Source organism: Pinus tabuliformis, chromosome 3_1 (genome assembly GCF_031772625.1).
Source record: "Pinus tabuliformis cultivar Carrire ecotype Pingquan chromosome 3_1, CPIR1, whole genome shotgun sequence".
NCBI lineage: Eukaryota > Viridiplantae > Streptophyta > Pinopsida > Pinales > Pinaceae > Pinus > Pinus tabuliformis.
The window spans coordinates 181,316,025-181,335,465 of record NC_142301.1 but is presented as its reverse complement, the minus strand read 5'-3'; positions in this window follow the sequence as shown (position 1 = coordinate 181,335,465).

The following is a 19,441-nucleotide window of genomic DNA, read 5'->3' as shown; positions in this document are numbered from 1 at the left end:
CAAAAATTCTAAGAAAATAAGCAAAAAAAATGCCATGCTTCACGAGCGACGTTTCAAAACTCTTAGAATACATGGCAAAAGGTAATATTTATCAAAAGAAACTACAAACACGATTTGCATGGAGACCCAGAAAACCAAAGTTGACAAATACCCTCCACAATTCGAACGACAAACACGATTTGCATGCGGACCCAGAAAACCAAAGTTGACAAATGCCCTCCACAATTTGAACGCGGATTCAGATCAAGAAACCTCGCAAAAATCAGAACTAATTTCTAATGCTATTCGAATCGCACACCAAGGCAGAGGCAAAAATGGCGCTCTGATACCACATGTTTGACATTCTATAGTTTTAACAATGATTCTGCATGCGGAATAAACTCAAAGAATCATTAAACTTTATTGCCCAGGGATACGAGTTACCTCCAGCCATCGGTGATGTATTGATGCAGGCCACAGTCCACGAGCTTCTCCTTCAGCACTCCAGCTTCTGTCCAAGCAAAAGAACACAAACTTCTGAAGGCACTTCCGAGCTCTACTATCTTAGCTAGATGGTGTAGAACTGAAGGGGGTTGAGATCTGAGCTTGGGGACCAAACAGATGAACATATAGCTAAGCTTCCATCAAGCTTCTAAATGCTATGTGTTAGAAAAACCACAAATCAAGGTAGAGATGAGATCAAAGTAATGGACCACTTTAGTAGCTCCCAATTATAAATTTAGTAATTGCAGTTGATTTTCTTAACTTAAGGAAACTACTGCAGTTGGTTTCCATAAGTTAAGAAAAGCTGCAACTCCATAAATCAAGGTAGCTTTTGTGTAAAATTAATGGAGCTTAACATTCTCCCACTTGGTCCATACTTCCAAACTTAATGTCTCAACTTAAAAACCATTGATAATCTGTATTAAGTAATAGATACATGAATCATGGCGATAAGTCCTCTAATGACGAGTATTACCTTCCATGTATTACTATGCATTTATTCTTATTATAATTTATGTGGCAACAATTTCTTAATGAATAAACCTTATGTTTATTCTTGGTCCTTCTTAAATGAATTTTCTCAAATCAACTTAAGGTGCACATAAATATGAGAAAAAACATCACAATAATTAAGAATTTCATTATCATTGTCCATACAATGAAAAACTGCATAATGGAACCAAGTCCCATATTCAATACATGACCCTTGAATTTAAACGGTGGCATGCCCTTAGTCAAAGGATCAACGATCATTAACTCAGTGCTGACGTGCTCAATGACCACTTTACTTTCTTTAACATATTCCCTTATAGCTAAATACTTAATGTCGATGTGTTTATTTCGACTCCCACTTTCTTTTTTTTTTAGCCATAAAACCAGCAGCTGAATTATCACAATATATTCTCAATGGCTTAAAGATAGAATCCATAATTCTAAGCCCATAAATGAAATTCTTAAGCCATACACCATGTAAAGCAGCCTCAAAACAGGATATACATAAGCATGTAGTCTTTGGTCCCTTGAAGGTACATCATTACTTTCTTTTGCAGCTCTCCAGTGGTCTAAACCTGGATCACTCTGACATCGTCCCAACATTCCCAATGGGAGCTACACTTGGTGAACAATCCTTCATCCGAAATCTCTCTAAAATTTTATTAATATAGGTTTCCTGTGACAGACCCAAGATGCCTCAAAATATGTCTCTATGGATCTTAATGCCAATGACATAAGATGCCTCACCCATATCCTTCATATCAAAACTTTTAGAGAGGAATTGTCTCACCTCATGTAGCAAACCCTTATCATTGGTTGCTAGCAAAAAGGTCATCCACATATAAAACAAGAAAACAAATTTTACTCCCACTAACCTTCAGGTATATACATTGATCCATAATGTTTTCTACAAAACCAAAAGAAGAAATTACACTATGGAATTTCAAATACCATTGGCGGGATGCTTGTTTTAAACCATACAATGACTTCTTGAGCTTGCAAACCAATTGCTCACCATGACTAGAGGGGAATCAATGAAGATGTGTTATTCATGAAGAAGTGTTATCAATCATTAATGAAGAAGTGTTATTAATCATCATCTTTTAGTGCCAGTGTGAACATGCATTGAATCATATGTGACATTGTTTTGTAAATTAATGCAGTAAAGACCATTTTAGACAAAATACCATTCCCAACATAATCAGATTTATAGAATAGACTGAAAGATTATTTACTGAAAAGCTTAAGGAATATCCAAAAGGTACAAGCCTTGAAACTGAGATCAAGTTTCTAGAAAACTTGGAACATAAAAGGTCTTTTCTAACTCCAAAACAAAACCACTACTTAAAGCTAAATAACATGTTCCTATAGCTTCCACATGCGAGCCCATCTTGTTTCCTGATAAGATGTTTTGCTCACTTCCCACTGGCTTCCTTAGGTTCTGCAAACCCTTTGTCTGCAAGCCATTTCTGATATTTGGCGCATTCCTTCTTTATGTGTCCTTTCTTCTTACAGAAAAAACACTTGGAAACCTTCTTGATATCAGCCTGGGGAAGTGCTTTACCTTTCCCTTTCTGATTGGCTTGAGATTTGCCCTTTCCACGCGTTGCCAGCATTGCACTCTCTCCTAGTTCCATCACCAGTCTCTCTTCTTCTTGAACACACATGGTCATGAGTTCATTAATTGAACATTTATCCTTATGTGTGTTGTATGAGATTTTGAAAGGTCCATATTGGTGCGGAAGGGTGTTCAGGATGTAGTGCACTAGGAAGGACTCCGATATTAAAACCTCGAGTTTCTTCAATTGAGCCACAGTGTCCCTTATCTGCATGATGTGCTCGCGCACACCTTTCACACTGGTGAGCCTTAGGGATGAGAATTTCATGATTAGGGTGCTTGCCAGTGCCTTGTCTGAAGAGACGAATTGTTCATCAATGGCCTTCAACAAGTCTCGGACCTTATCATGCTGATCAACGGAACCTCGAATACCAGCTGAAATTTTGTTCTTAATGAACATCATGCTTAGACGATTGGATCGCTCCCATCGTTCATAAAGCACGACGTCCGCTGCAGTGCTGGTATTAGTGAGTGTCGATGGTTCATCCTTCCTGATAGCATAATCTATGTCCATCCACCCTAAATGAAGGGGAATCCTCTCCTTCCAAATCTTGTAGTTATCTCCCTTAAGTTCAGGAATGTCACAACGAATTTCAGAGAAATTTGCAGGTTGTACTGCTGCATCAAAAGGATCACATGCTTATGTTAAATTGAGGCTTAATAGCTTTCATGTTTTACCAATGTAAATCATGCAAAAAAGAATTGAATCAAATGACATGAAAATTTCCTGTGGGCTAAATTTTCAATTCAAACAGACTCAATAAAACTTTTATGAACTTTTATGTTTTACCAATGTAAAACATGCTAAAAAAAGAATTGAATCAAATGACATGAAAATTGCCTGTGGGCTAAATTTTCAATTCAAACAGACTCAATAAAACTTTTATGAACTTTTATGTTTTACCAATGTAAAACATGCTAAAAAAGAATTGAATCAAATGACATGAAAATTGCCTGTGGACTAAATTTTCAATTCAAACAGATTCAATAAAACTTTATGATGATGCTAAAAAGAATTGAATCAAATGACATGAAAATTGCCTATGGGCTAAATTTTCAATTCAAATAGATTCAATAAAACTTTATGAACTTTCATGTTTTACCAATGTAAAACATGCTAAAAAGAATTGAATCAAATGACATGAAAATTGCCTGTGGGCTAAATTTTCAATTCAAGCAGATTCAATAAAACTTTATGATAAAACTTATTAATTCATAACTCCTGTGGGTAGGTTATGAAATTTTATCCTAATTAATCACATAAATATAATAAAAACTCCTGTGGGATAAAATTTATTATATTCAGTGTAATTAATTACAATTTAATGTCTAAATAATCTTTAGGTGATCTTGCCAATCAATATACAATTTTATTTAATTAAAGATGCAATGGCTATTCTCTAATTAATTAAAATCATATGGATCACTAGACATTATTTTGTTGCATAAACAAACCTTAACCAGAGAGAAAAATAATGTTTACTGAAAGGAGTAAGTCAAAATGACATTTTATAAACTCCATAAAACTGTAATAATTCTCCAGCAAAATCAAAAGCAGTCAGCATTGCCGAAAATGACTACAAATTGATTGTTCAATTTATAAACTAGACCAGTAAACAAGCTATTTTGCTCACAAGATAAAATTAAAATTAAATTTACATTCCTTAGTCTAACTGTCCCATAATTCATTTAAGACTAATTCTTAAATTAATTACAAAATGGGCTCTAAACAATTTGCCAACAAAACTGCAAATTTGAAATATTAGAGGAAATGAGTCTAGTAAGTCTGGCTATTAGTTGTCTATGATTCACAGGTAGAACTCATAAGCCAGCAGACCTGCCATTTATTTCCAAATGTTCATCCAGCTACAAATATTCCCACAAAAATTTATCCTTTTCACTGTACACACAGAAATTTGACAACCATAAAGGCATTACATTGCAAATCATGTTTCGAAATCGCCCGCTTAAAATTTGTATGAACAAGAACATAATGGGAATGGATTCTGTTTTCCCTTATCTTGCAGGATGACTAATGCTACATACGAATGCCATTTATGTATGCCACCTATATGTGATTGTGATGGGGAGGTTTTGCATGTCTAATATGTCTTTATTAGAAAATGAGTATAGATTTAGAGTTTCTTGAACTAAAAGCACGCCATATGTTTACCCAACTTGGCTCTTGTCCATCACATTTCCAAAATAAATCCTTATTCTTGGGTCTCAATAGCTAGAACCCAGAATTGATGAGAATCCTGTAACAGGTACTTCCATGGAGGTTTGAAATAAGAGCTTACAGGTTTAAGCAGTTGTTCATACTGTTATAAAGATTTATGATAAAATGACCGAACTTAAATCAATAATTTTATCTGAAATCGGAATTTTCTTACTCATTACCAAATCTTGCACAATCCACATGTCCGTATTCGTGAAATTGATTTGCAAAAAGGGAAACTTTCAAAAAGAAAATCCATCCCACTAATGTTTGATCTGAAATCGGCGGTTTGGACGAAATCTGAGTATCGCTTCAACCACCATCTCATTTTTCAAAGACGCCCACAAATTCTTTCATGTAACGTGGAAAAATATATAGTTTTGGGTTGTTACAGAAGTCAAAAGCTTTTCACAATCCGCCTACATCTAAACAAAGCCTTTTGTTCTCAAATCTTCGAAGTCACTGTATAACATATTAGAGATATAAAAATATAATCTATCGAAAAAGAAATAATTGTATGCATTATACTTGAGGTACCGTGTTCTAACTCCACGTTAAACGGTAATTAATTTGGGCATGAGATTATAAAGGAAGGGCGAAGCAGCTGTGGAGCGCATTGAACAAAGGCAAGTTTCATTACAGGGTCAAAAACCCCCACTATTGGCTCCGGCGGAAGACACAGAGTGAGGATGTTGAAGCCCAGCCAAAAAAACTTTTATCACGACAAACATTCAGCTTGATAAGTATGGAAAACGGTCAATAAAAGAGATTCTCAGTAAGATTCACCATTTTCTTAAGGGGTGCAAAGCCTACTGTTATGCATGAACAGGACAGATCCATTTTCAGCTAGTGGAGGACTTGAAGAATCGTTACAGAGATTCAATAGCAGCAAAAGTTTCATCGGTGAAACGTTGATTTAAATTTTTAAGTTGTTCTTGTTCAATTGACTTCAAAAGAACCGGAATTCAAGACCGCCGCACATAAACTTTCAGGAAATCCAAAAATTCTAAGAAAATAAGCAAAAAAAACGCCATGCTTCACGAGCGATGTTTCAAAACTCTTAGAATACATGGCAAAAGGTAATATTTATCAAAAGAAACTACAAACACGATTTTCATGCGGACCCAGAAAACCAAAGTTGACAAATGCCCTCCACAATTCGAACGACAAACACGATTTGCATGCGGACCCAGAAAACCAAAGTTGACAAATGCCCTCCACAATTCGAACGCGGACTCAGATCAAGAAACCTCGCAAAAATCAGAACTAATTTCTAATGCTATTCGAATCGCACACCAAGGCAGAGGCAAAAATGGCGCTCTGATACCACATGTTTGACATTCTATAGTTTTAACAATGATTTAGTGTGAGACAATAATATTTTAAGACTAAATTTTATATTTAAAGTAAAACAGTTTGAGGAAAAAAATATTTTGAAAGAAATTTTATATTTAAGATAAAAACAGTTTAAGACAATATTTTAAAGCAAAAATTTATATTTAAGACAAAGTTTTATATTTCAGACAATGACAATTAAGATGAAACTCATTTAAGATTTAAGACAATATCATCTAACACTTGTAAAATTGATTTTGACAATGCCCCTTAAATCTACCAACTACCATTGTCTCAAGCCTATAGCGAGGTTGTTATTTCACTTACCATTCACATTATCTTATATAAAGACAACGATTTGTTGGGCTCTTAGTTTTGTGAGGTAGCCAACTTTGAAGAACGAGACAACTTTTCCTGTCAAGATTTCCCGGACATTAATTCCTCTTTTGTCCCTTTGATCTCCACTGATATGATTAGAGACAATTTGTTTCAGGAAATTTGCACAGAGATTCCATGAGTAGATAGGGGATAATTATATTTTTTATTTTTGAAAATAGATATTCGAACCACATGAAATTTAATCATATCAATTTCTTTCTTTTATATTATATTTTTCCTTTTTCATTATATCTATATATATATATATATATATATATATATATATAAGCTTGGCATTTCAATTTGTTTCAGGAAATTTGCACAGACATTCCATGAGTAGATAGGGGATAATTATATTTTTTTATTTTTGAAAATAGATGTTCGAACCACATGAAATTTAATCATATCAATTTATTTCTTTTATATTATATTTTATATTATATTTTTCCTTTTTCATTATATATATATATATATATATAGATAAGCTTGGCATTTCATTCATTTTCATTTAAAAAAAGGTCGGTTACATCCATATTCTAATGGTTAGGTGGCCTCAACCTGCCCAATGGGAAACCATATATGTTGGCCACCTAACCACATTATAAGCCATCCAAAAACATAATAGTTTGAGACTATCTAGCAAAGCTATATATGTTTGAGTATCCTTAATTCTCCTAAAATATAGATAACTAAAACATAATATCAAAGTCTGCAAAGCCTTCATCTATACAAAGAAAAAATTAAAGCCCAAACTATGCAAAACATGCTACTAATCATCTGAAGAATCCACAGGTGTTGGGTCTTTCGCACTTGAGCCAGGTAATTTCGTCTCAGGGAGACATGGAATATGTTTTTCTATGTAGCTGAGGTGGGTATTTTGTTGATGAATCTGTATTTTCATAAGTTGTAATTCCTTGTGAATTTCCTCGAGTCTAGGATCTGTCTTGGAGGGACCAGTGGAGGGAGTCGTCAAAGCTCTTACCACGATATTCTTCATCAACCGGTAAAGATAGACAATCTATTTAGATTAAGAGGACCAACCTCTAAAGTGTCAAGGATTCCGCACCAAGTCTTCCCATTCCTCCATATCGACATCTGCATCAGCTGCTTGTTGGTTTAATACTACTTCCCTGTCTGAGATTAACTGATGAATATGAGGTTGTGTGTCGGTCTGGTATGAATCGACATTTTTTTGAATGAGACTCGAGGTGGATTTGTGGCCCCTACCCTAAATTGGACATGTCTGGGGTTAGTTACTTCCCCATCGCTGACCTACATTTATATTATGCCCACGACCTCCATTAGTCAAGGTTCCTTTGCCGGAGGAGGGCCGCACCATGTTGCACTTCAACAAAACACCAAAATGATATGAAACCCTGAAATAGAGAGCTAAGACCTCGAGCTTGAGGCAATTGACAAGCTTAAGGTCTTGGTACACACACTGAAAATTTAGACCTGTAAGTATACCACAACAGAAATCCATATAACAGTGAGCAGTAAGGCCATAAACCAAACATTTTTCCATGGATATGAGATGGGTTTGCCAAGAGAGGCCAAACACATCAACCCAGGGCTCCCCGAGCCATCTTAAGACAAAACACAGAATTGATTCGGGTGTATCCTTACGTAGGAGACCCCTTCTCTTAAATGCCAGTAGGTTCATTGAAAAAACAAGATAATAGACACAAACATCCATGCAGGAGATGCATACTGAATTCTAGTGCACATACTGCAAACACATGCCCATCCGAGAGAGTAAAATTCCATAACAGACAGAAATAATTTTACAATATTCAGACAACCCATAAACAAAATCAGCACTTCCCCCCCAAATTTCACGGATGATTTTCCTTCTTACCCCACACATCGGCTTGGAAATGATTCTCCAGCACACTCAGAGAACATACCTACTGTTGCCGACCACAGGGAAGAGGATGAAAATGTCTATACTAAGGTGGCGGACCTCGCGAAGCTCCTTCACGTTCATCCCCAAGCTCTCCAGAAACACTTTAACCATTCCAATTGCAATGCCACCTAAACGTTCAGAGCTACTAACATAAAACCCTAGCAAGGAGATGTCCCTTCATCCTCTTCTGTCACCATTGATAACTCCATGTGTAGTGCCACCTTGCAGTTGAGAGCAAGTGTGTGAGTGCCATAACTTAATCACCCATCGTCCTTTCTTATCAAGGCGATGTCCATGTCATAGATTCCAGAGATGCTCTACTATCAGCTCACACCTTAATCGAGGGTCTATAATTCATAAATTGGTTAGGATCATTGTTATCTCTAGCATCGTGATCCAAGATATGCCTCAAACTATCCATCTCTTCTCGAAGGTCTTGTGAGGGCCATGGAGAATCCAAAGTCCTTCTAATATTTAAACAGCCCTAGATTTCTAAGAAATCTTCTACTTCATTTCCTTCTCTCCTAACATGGGAAGGTATGATATATTCAAACCAAGGTAGAAGATCACCTATGTTTCTCACTAATCGGGCAGTCCTCCAACTATGACTAATCTTCTCACTACTTGATCCGTGATTCAATTTTTTTAAAACTGTTATCACCAAGTTGTAGTCCCCTTTTATCACCAATTTTATGTAACCTTCTCTTTTGGCTATGAGGAGGCCTTGCATTACAACATTAAATTTTGCCTCATTATTGCTAGCATAGCCACAGTCTACTACATAGATGAGTTTGATTTGATGTTGCGAGTCTCTAAATAAACCTCCAAACCTAGCCTCGCCAAGGTTTCCTTTGGAAGCACCATCAAAAATTTAGCTTTGAGAATCCTTCTGAGGCAGTAGAGTAATGAATTAGAGAGGATCTGGGGGAGACCATGAGTTTCTAGGAAGAGGGAGCAATCATTTGCAAGGATAGATTTAGGAGGTGAAGGATCTTAGCTTCATGAGAAAAAACCTGCCAATCATTCAGATGCCATTGATCTGCTAGAATTGTTTCTCTTATATTTTGGACAATCCCATTCCATACTCCCTCCTGAGATAGTTGTTGGTCCTTAAAGATCCTTATGTTTCTTTCTTTCCATATTTAACATAGGAGAAAGTCAATTTACACTCCCCAAGCATGATTCAAGGCTGGGCTTGAAAATACCCCTTTTCTCCAAATTTCTATAGATTCCTTGATACTATTTTGCTCATGGTCTAGGTAACCAAAGAGGTGGCCTAGCTTCCTCAATAACTCATCAACAAAGGAGCATTAATTGAAACGGTGTTCAAGATATTCATTTTGAAGGTCACATAGAAAGTAATATGAGGGCCCTTGAATTCCTCTTTTCTGTAGTTGATCCCAAGTGAGAATTCTTCTTCGTCATACAAGCCACAAGAAGTGCGCAACTTTAGGGCAGAGGTGCTTTGTCCATATCTTTATCCATATAGCGTTGTGGTGATCTTGGGTTTCTTCTGTTGCTAATTTGTATGACTCCCAAATATTTAACATACATTTGATGGAGTACCCCCATCTAAGGATATCATTGTTGAAATTAATGGAGAATTTGTATTATTGGAGAGAGTCTGTTCATTAGTTGTGTGTGTGTCCTAGTTTAGGAATTAGTTCCTACTTTCTAGGTGTTAGTTCTAACTCTCCTATTCTCATGTAAACTTATATATTCTTGATGAATAGTGATCAATGTAGAGTGTTCTCCATGAGGCAGTCTCCATGTGCAGCTTTCTCACCTGTGAGATACTATGTTACATAATATATCTTATTTCTTCCATTTTTAACATGGTATCAAAGTCAGTGAGCTTTGGTGGATGTGGGAGTGCTCAAGTGGTAGAATTGTGGCTCTTGGTGGTTGGTATGAAGGAGGCCTAGCAAGGAGGTGAAGTGATGAGGAATAGCATGGTATTTTTTTTCTTGAGGTAAAACTGGAGCAGCGCGGGTTTTATTCCATACATTTGTGCTTCCCTAGCTTTTGACCAACACGGGATTTGGCCTGAAAAAGTGTGCTTATCAACCTTTACTAAGAACATTATCCATGAGGCAGTATCTAGGTGAAGCTTGCTCACTTGTGAGCTGCTATGTTTCAAAATATATCTTATTTATTCCATTTTTCATAATATATCTTATTTCTTCCATTTTTAACAATCATGACCTCCCTCTTTCACAATTTTCCTAGATTGGAGTTCTCTTTCAAGGTTTTTCCATTGGCTAGTTGCTAGAGGGTTCATCCAATCGTGATGCCATTTCCATTGTCTCCACACCAGATCATTTTGTGTAGGACTCCAGCATTGATCCACCAAAGATCAATTTTGCCTACTCATAGAAAGGAAGATATCCCCTAGGTCTTTCCTATTGAACAACTTCCCTCTCTGTTGCCATGATTCTTTCCAAAAAAGGGCACTTTTCCCATCCCTAATCTCCAAGAATATATGGTGTTTGATGAGATCTTTATTATTCGACTCAACATTGCAAGTTGATGAGCCCTTTGGGGTACTCGAATTCTTAATTTTCCTTCTAATGAGTTTGACATTCTATATTTTCTAGTCTATATTTTCTTCCACAAGTCAAAGCCACCCTTTAACCATATCCACCACAATTTAGCCCCCAGAACTTGATTTAGGATCAACAGATCTCTGAGACCTAAACCTCCTACTAATTTAGGTTTTATAACATTGGTCCAAGAAACCAGGGCCCATTTCTTAGCCTTCTGGGCTCCTCTCCAGAGGAAGTTTTTGAAAATTTATATTTGTCATGGAAATGCATGATGATTTGGGAGTTTCCTTCCCAAGAGTTGGTAAATCAAAATGGATTATAGAATAGCTTTCAAAAGAATCAACCTATCAACTAGATTTAGGGCCCTAAAAGCCCACCCATTGAGCTTCGATTGGATTTTCTGAAGAAGATCTTTCTAATAGGAATTTCTTAAGGAATTTATAACCAAAGGCATACCCAAATATTTGATTAGCAAGGATCCAATACCAAAGCCTAGGGAGCGAGCTAGGACGGTTTAGATGGGAACAAGGGTATTGAAAAAAAAACATTCGATTTATCAGGGTTCTAGAGGGTTGCATAAACTCATGAAGGATATCTTTTAACTTTCTAACTTCATGAAGGGAGACTTTACAAAACAACATGATATCATCCACAAATTGCTGGTGAGTGATACAGAGATCATTACCCCATAGACAAAGGCCTTTGAGATGAGAGGATTGGGAGGATGATTTGATATATCTGCCCAAGCCTTCTACTGTTGGCATTATGTTTCTGGTATGGCTATATGTTACAGATGTTGTACTTGATGGCAACTCCCATGACAAGGCTCCCATTTTATTGAAAAATTAAGAAGGACGCAGAAAATCAGTTCAGAAGGCGCGTACCCGCAGGCACATCATGCAGGGACCGCGTCCAGAGACGCAGGCCAGCCGTTCAGGAGGTGCGTCCACCCAGTGCACACATTTCAAGGCAGAGAAAGGCACACGTGGGGGTTTCTTGTGATTTACTCTTGGTATCTAGCCGACGGTATTGTGTTATTAAGGTGTCGGCTCGTGGTATTGTTCCATGATTTGAGGAGGAGCTTGCCTATATAAAGCAAAGGAGATCATTTGGCTCATGTAGGTCTTTGGTTGAATATCTTATGGGGCTAGATCTGGTCTAGATCTAAAGAAGGCGAATCTTCTGAAAGACTGAGATCTCTTTGGCGCATGATCAGATCTGTAGATCTGACTGTTTGGGTTACACTTAAAGTCTTGAAATCATTCATACCCGAAGGTACGAAGGTACAGTGAAAGACAAGTGCGCCGGGACGCAGTGCAGTAGGAAGAGACCTGCGTGGGGACGCAGGGCAGAGTAAGATTCAGGTGTGCCCGGGACGCAGTACAGTAACAGGCGCACTGCGTGGGGACGCAGAGCATAATAAGGATCAGGTGCGTCTCTGAGCAAAAAGACGCGGCGCGATAGTATCTCTGGGTGTGTCCTTGCAGCAACATGACGCGGCGCGATAGTGTTTTTGGGTGCGTCCCTGCAGCAAAAGGACGCAGTGCAGTTGAAGAAACAGTGCATGGGCACGCAGTACAGCAGAAGGATACCTGCGGGTGTACGCAGGCAAGCAGAAGGTTAATTGCGTCGCGACGCAGGCCACAGAAGGGAAAACTGCGTCTCTGTCTTAAAATGTTCTGTTGATTGAATTTCTCTGTTGATAAGGTGTTCTGGGTTAGTTTTGTTATTGCTGATCTGATAACTGTAGTGGACTGTAACTGTTATATTCTTGATGATCATTTGATGCTTTATGAAAAGAAGTAGGGGGTTGTAGCTCCCTTCCAGGAGAAGACTTGAAAACGAGAGAGAGTTGTAGCTCTCTGCAGGTTGCAGCCTGCGTACTGGTAAAGGACTGCACCAGTACAAAATCATTGTAAAAGGAGTTTCTAATTTGAAAGAAGATAGAGACATATTGCAGCAGGTGGTTTTCACCCACATTGGGTTTCCACCTTACATCTTGTGTTCTTTGGTGTGACTATCTGTTTTCTTTGTTCATGCTCATTATTTTATGGTACTGACATGCAAAATAATTCAAAGATCAAATAAGGAAGATTTATTAAATTGCTAGATAATACTGATTCACCCCCCCTCTCAGTATTATTTCCAACAATTGGTATCAGAGCCGGTCCTTCAGAGAAGCTTGATCGCTTGAAGGTAGATCGTTCATCATGAGCAACTACGAGAGAGAAGCATCAATCAGGCCACCAGTTTTTGATGGGACAAACTTCAATTATTTGAAGGTAAGAGTTACTGCATATCTTCAATCTCTTGGTACAGAAGTTTGGGACATTGTAGAAACAGGCTACGCTTTTCCTTCAGCTACTCCTACAGATCCAGCTGAGAAAAAGAAGTATGAAACAAATGCAAAAGCAGTCAGTACTCTGTTAGGATGTATATCCCAAACGGAATTCATGAAGGTAATGCACTACAAATCTGCAAAAGAGATATGGGACAAAATTGTCACAAGCTATGAAGGAGATGAACAGGTAAAGCGTGCTAAACTTCAAACTCTCAGGATTCAGTATGAGACTCTCAAGATGTATAATGATGAAAGTGTGGCTAACTATTTTCTTCGGGTAGATGAGATTGTTAATTGTATGAAAAATTTGGGTGAAGAAATAAGAGAGGCTATAGTGGTTAAAAAGGTTCTAAGATCATTGTCCCCCAAGTTTGAATCTAAAGTATCTGCAATAGAAGAAAAGGAAAATCTACGAATTCTCACTATGTCTCAGCTACATGGAATTCTAACTGCTTATGAAATGAGAAAGGGAGGTCCATCAGACAGAAGAGAAGCTGCTTTCAAGGCATCAGGTAAAGAAGATTATTATGAAGCAAGCCACGTCCCAGAAGAAGAGGAAGAAGAATCAAATTTTGTCAGAAATCTTCAAAGAGGTTCTGGAAGGTTCAGAGGTAAGTTACCTTTTAAATGCTTTGCTTGTGGAAGAGTAGGTCATTATGCTACAAAATGTCCTTATAAGGATAAAGGAAAGGAACCTGCTAGATGGAACAAGAAACAAAGTGCAAATAAGAAAAGCTACTACACCCATGAAGATAGTGATGGTCTATCGAACAGTGATGAAGATGAACGAGGTAATGAATATAAGTTGTTAATGGCATTTGAAGATGATGATTATGTGGATGCTATAGATGTGGATAACCTTTATGATGAAATTACTAGACTCAAGAGATGTATAGAAGAAAAGAATGTGATCATTGATACTCTACAATTTCAAATTGATGAAAAGGAAAAACATCTTGAAAAACTAGAAGGAGAAATTGTTGGTCTTAGAAAAGAGATTGAGAAAACAAAAGCTATTAATCTTAAGTTTGCCAAAGGATCTGAAACTTTGGATAAGATTATCAATGTGCAGCGGTCTCCTCTAAACAAGACAGGTCTCGGCTACAATGGAGAAACCTCTCAAGCATCCACCTCAAAGAGTTATCTTGATGCAGCAAGAAGAAATGAGCAAAAGAACAATGAAGATCATCAGGTAAAGCAGGGACGAATTACAAACAGAAACTATCAGGGGCAATCCATCTTAAGGGTGAACCAGCCACAGGTAAAATCTTCTCAATTTGGTTCAAGAATAGATGAAAATAGAAATTACAATCAGTTGGCTGGTAGATTCGATAACCGCAGAAGTTTCTTCAATGGGCAATGCTTTTCTTGCCATAACTTTGGTCACAAAGCAGCTCAATGTGTTGCATATAAAACGATCATGACTAGGGAAGCTCAAAAACAAAGAAGTATGACAGAGATTACAAAAAGGACCTATAACAACTTTTCGGTTCTTGAAAATGAAGTTGAATGTTCTATTTGCAATAATTTTGGTCATGAAGACTCTGAATGCAGGAGCAGGTTTCAGCAGAAAAAGGAACAAGCCTCAAGCACCAAAACATGGAGAATAAAGGAACCTCAAACAGAAAGATGCGGGATAGCTTTTATGCAGAGGGACAGGAAAATCTATGGTACATTGACAGTGGATGTTCGAAGCATATGACAGGTGATAAAGAAAAACTTGAATCTTATTCTGCTCTAGAAAAGGGAAAGAAAGTCTCTTTTGGAAATGATACTCCTGCAACTATAAAAGGAAAAGGCATTGCTCAGTTAAAAGAAAAGGTCAAGGCTAGAAATGTTTTGTATGTTGATGGATTGAAGCATAATCTTCTAAGTGTCAGCCAGATGTGTGATCAAAGAACCGAGGTTATATTCAGATCGAATGGATGTCTTGTTCGTGATCTTGATACAGGTAAAACAGTGCTCAAAGGCAAAAGAACTCCAAATAATCTGTACATATTTGAAGAAGGACAACAACAATGCTATCTGAGCAAGGATGAAGAGCACTGGTTATGGCATCGAAGGTTGGGACATCTAAGCTTCTCACAAATAAGGAAAGCATGCAAATATCAGGCAGTTCGCGATCTTCCAGATATCAAAATTCCTGACAACACCATATGCAAATCATGTCAGTTTGGAAAACAAACCGGAACTAACTTTCCAGAGAAAGAAGGATCAGCTAGCATGCCTCTTGAGCTAGTACATATAGATACATGCGGTCCCTTCAGAAAAAGAACACCTCGAGGAGAAGAATACTTGATATTATTCATTGACGATTTCTCCAGGTTTGTCTGGTTAGGACTTATGAAGCACAAAGATGAAGCATTCGAAAAATTCAAATCCTTCAAAGCCTTGGTGGAAAATGAATCAGGTCACAAAATTAAGTGCCTCAGATCCGACAGAGGTGGGGAATTTACTTCAAATGAATTTTTCGATTTCTGTGAAGAACATGGGATAAGAAGGGAATTCTCTACAGCAAGAACTCCCCAGCAAAATGGAGTTGTGGAAAGAATGAACAGAACAATCCAACAAATGGCTCGTGCTATGCTTGATGAATCAGGAACTCCCGCTACTTTCTGGGGTGAAGCTGCACATGCTGCGGTTGTTATTCTCAACAAAACGAATGTCCGGGTGAACAGCACTCAAACTCCTCATGAGCTTTGGAATGGTAGGACTCCTTCGGTAAAGCACTTCAAAATCTTTGGGAGCAAATGCTATATCAAGAATACTGATGAGCAGCTTGGCAAACTTGAACCTAGAGCAGATGAAGGCATTCTTCTTGGTTATTCTCCATATAGCAAAGCATACAAATGCTACAATAAAAGACTTGGCAGAATTGTTGACAGCATTGATGTAGTGGTTGATGAGAAGGGATACATTCCTAGGCAAGTACATCGTGAAGACATCGAAGAAGATGAAGGCTACCCTCAAAGACAGAATGATGAAGAAGAAGAATCTCAAGAAGAACCTCAAGAAGAACCAGAGGAGCAAACAAGAATAGAAGAAAAGACTCCATCCAGATATGTTCAGAAGAACCATCCAGAATCTCAGATTATGGGACAGAAAGAGGCAGGTGTACAAACTCGAAGAACAGTTGCAGAAGCTTCAAGCTATTTAGCATTACTCTCCTCAACTGAACCACAAAATGTGAAAGAGGCATGCAAAGATGAATGTTGGGTGAAAGCAATGGATGAAGAACTTGAGCAGATTGAAAAAAACAACACTTGGGAGCTGGTTCCTAGACCAAAAGATAAGAATGTTATCGGGACAAAATGGGTCTTCAAAAACAAATTGAATGAAAATGGAGAAGTAATTAGAAACAAAGCCAGACTTGTTTGTAAAGGGTATGCGCGGCAAGAAGGAATAGACTTTGAAGAAACCTTTGCTCCTGTTGCAAGACTTGAGGCCATCCGAATGTTTCTTGCTCTCTCAAGTTTTCAAAACTTCAAAGTATTTCAAATGGATGTGAAATCAGCCTTTCTGAATGGAGACTTGGAAGAAGAAGTATACATTGAACAGCCAGATGGGTTCATTCTTGGAAATGATCCAAACCTTGTATGCAGATTGAAAAAGGCCCTCTATGGTCTCAAACAAGCTCCAAGGGCTTGGTACTACCGCTTGGACAAATATCTTCATCAACAAGGTTTTTCAAAAGGTTCAGCAGATAGCAATCTTTATATAAAAGTTGAAAATGACAAATTGCTAATACTTGTTGTGTATGTAGATGACATTATTTTTGGTAGCAATGAAGAAGCTATGAGTCAAAGCTTTGCCTCGGTCATGCAGAAAGAATTTGAAATGTCCTTGCTAGGAGAACTGACATATTTCCTTGGTTTGCAAATCCAACAAAAGGAAGGAGGAATCTTTTTATCTCAAACAGATTTTGAAGAAATATGGTATGGAAGATGCAAAACCAGTACGTACACCCATGGTCGCAGGATGTAGTCTCAGTGCAAATGATGAATCTACAGCAGTACATCAACCAACCTACAGATCTATGATTGGAAGTTTACTTTATTTGACAGGTACCTGACCAGACATCATGCATGCAGTTGGAATAGTTGGAAGATTTCAGGCAAATCCAAAGGAGACTCATCTTCAAGCAGTGAAGAGGATTTTCAAATATCTTCAAGGGACTCAAAATTATGGCTTATGGTATCCTAGAGATACAGATCTTACTCTTCATGCTTATACAGATGCAGATTGGGCCGAAAGCGTGGATGACAGGAAAAGCACAAGTGGTGGTGCGTTCTTTATGGGTTCCAGACTGGTATCTTGGTTCAGCAAGAAACAGAGTTCAATTGCCTTATCTACAGCTGAAGCAGAATATGTTGCTGCTGCATCTTGTTGCACCCAAATCCTTTGGATGATGCAGACTTTGTAGGATTTTCAAATCACTTGTACACCACCAATATCCATCTTATGTGATAACACAAGTGCAATCAGCATCTCAAAGAATCCTGTTATGCATTCAAAAACCAAGCATATACCAATCAAGTACCATTTTCTCCGGGAACAAGTACTTGAACAAAAGGTCAAGTTGGAGTATGTTCCTTCTAAGGAACAAGTTGCTGATATTCTCACCAAACCATTGCCCAGGGACACTTTTGAATACCTCAGGCAAAAGCTGGGGGTTGTTGATGCATCATCTTATTGTTGAATCTTTTCTGACTAATGGTACAGGTTCAGGGGGAGCATATAATGCATTGTTGGCATTATGGAGGATGGTCAGAAGGAGATCTTGGAAATAGCTGCAATATGTCTCTATCTCTTTCATGGTGGATTATGGTTCTTTGTTGCAGATCTGGTTCATATTCAGGGGGTGCATACCCCTTTGCCCTTGATGTCGAAGGGGGAGAATAAAGCTGAAGTTTGTGAGGTTGCCATCAAGTCCAAAGGGGGAGATTGTTGGCATTATGTTTCTGGTATGGCTATATGTTACAGATGTTGTACTTGATGGCAACTCCCATGACAAGGCTCCCATTTTATTGAAAAATTAAGAAGGACGCAGAAAATCAGTTCAGAAGGTGCGTACCCGCAGGCACATCATGCAGGGACCGCGTCCAGAGACGCAGGCCAGCCGTTCAGGAGGTGCGTCCACCCAGTGCACACATTTCAAGGCAGAGAAAGGCACACGTGGGGGTTTATTGTGATTTACTCTTGGTATCTAGCCGACGCTATTGTGTTATTAAGGTGTCGGCTCGTGGTATTGTTCCATGATTTGAGGAGGAGCTTGCCTATATAAAGCAAAGGAGATCATTTGGCTCATGTAGGTCTTTGGTTGAATATCTTATGGGGCTAGATCTGGTCTAGATCTAAAGAAGGCGAATCTTCTGAAAGACTGAGATCTCTTTGGCGCATGATCAGATCTGTAGATCTGACTGTTTGGGTTACACTTAAAGTCTTGAAATCATTCATACCCGAAGGTACGCAGGTACAGTGAAAGGCAAGTGCGCCGGGACGCAGTGCAGTAGGAAGAGACCTGCGTGGGGACGCAGGGCAGAGTAAGATTCAGGTGCGCCCGGGACGCAGTACAGTAACAGGCGCACTGCGTGGGGACGCAGAGCATAATAAGGATCAGGTGCGTCTCTGAGCAAAAAGACGCGGCGCGATAGTATCTCTGGGTGCGTCCTTGCAGCAACAGGACGCGGCGCGATAGTGTTTTTGGGTGCGTCCCTGCAGCAAAAGGACGCAGTGCAGTTGAAGAAACAGTGCGTGGGCACGCAGTACAGCAGAAGGATACCTGCGGGTGTACGCAGGCAAGCAGAAGGTTAATTGCGTCGCGACGCAGGCCACAGAAGGGAAAACTGCGTCTCTGTCTTAAAATGTTCTGTTGATTGAATTTCTCTGTTGATAAGGTGTTCTGGGTTAGTTCTGTTATTGCTGATCTGATAACTGTAGTGGACTGTAACTGTTATATTCTTGATGATCATTTGATGCTTTATGAAAAGAAGTAGGGGGTTGTAGCTCCCTTCCAGGAGAAGACTTGAAAACGAGAGAGAGTTGTAGCTCTCTGCAGGTTGCAGCCTGCGTACTGGTAAAGGACTGCACCAGTACAAAATCATTGTAAAAGGAGTTTCTAATT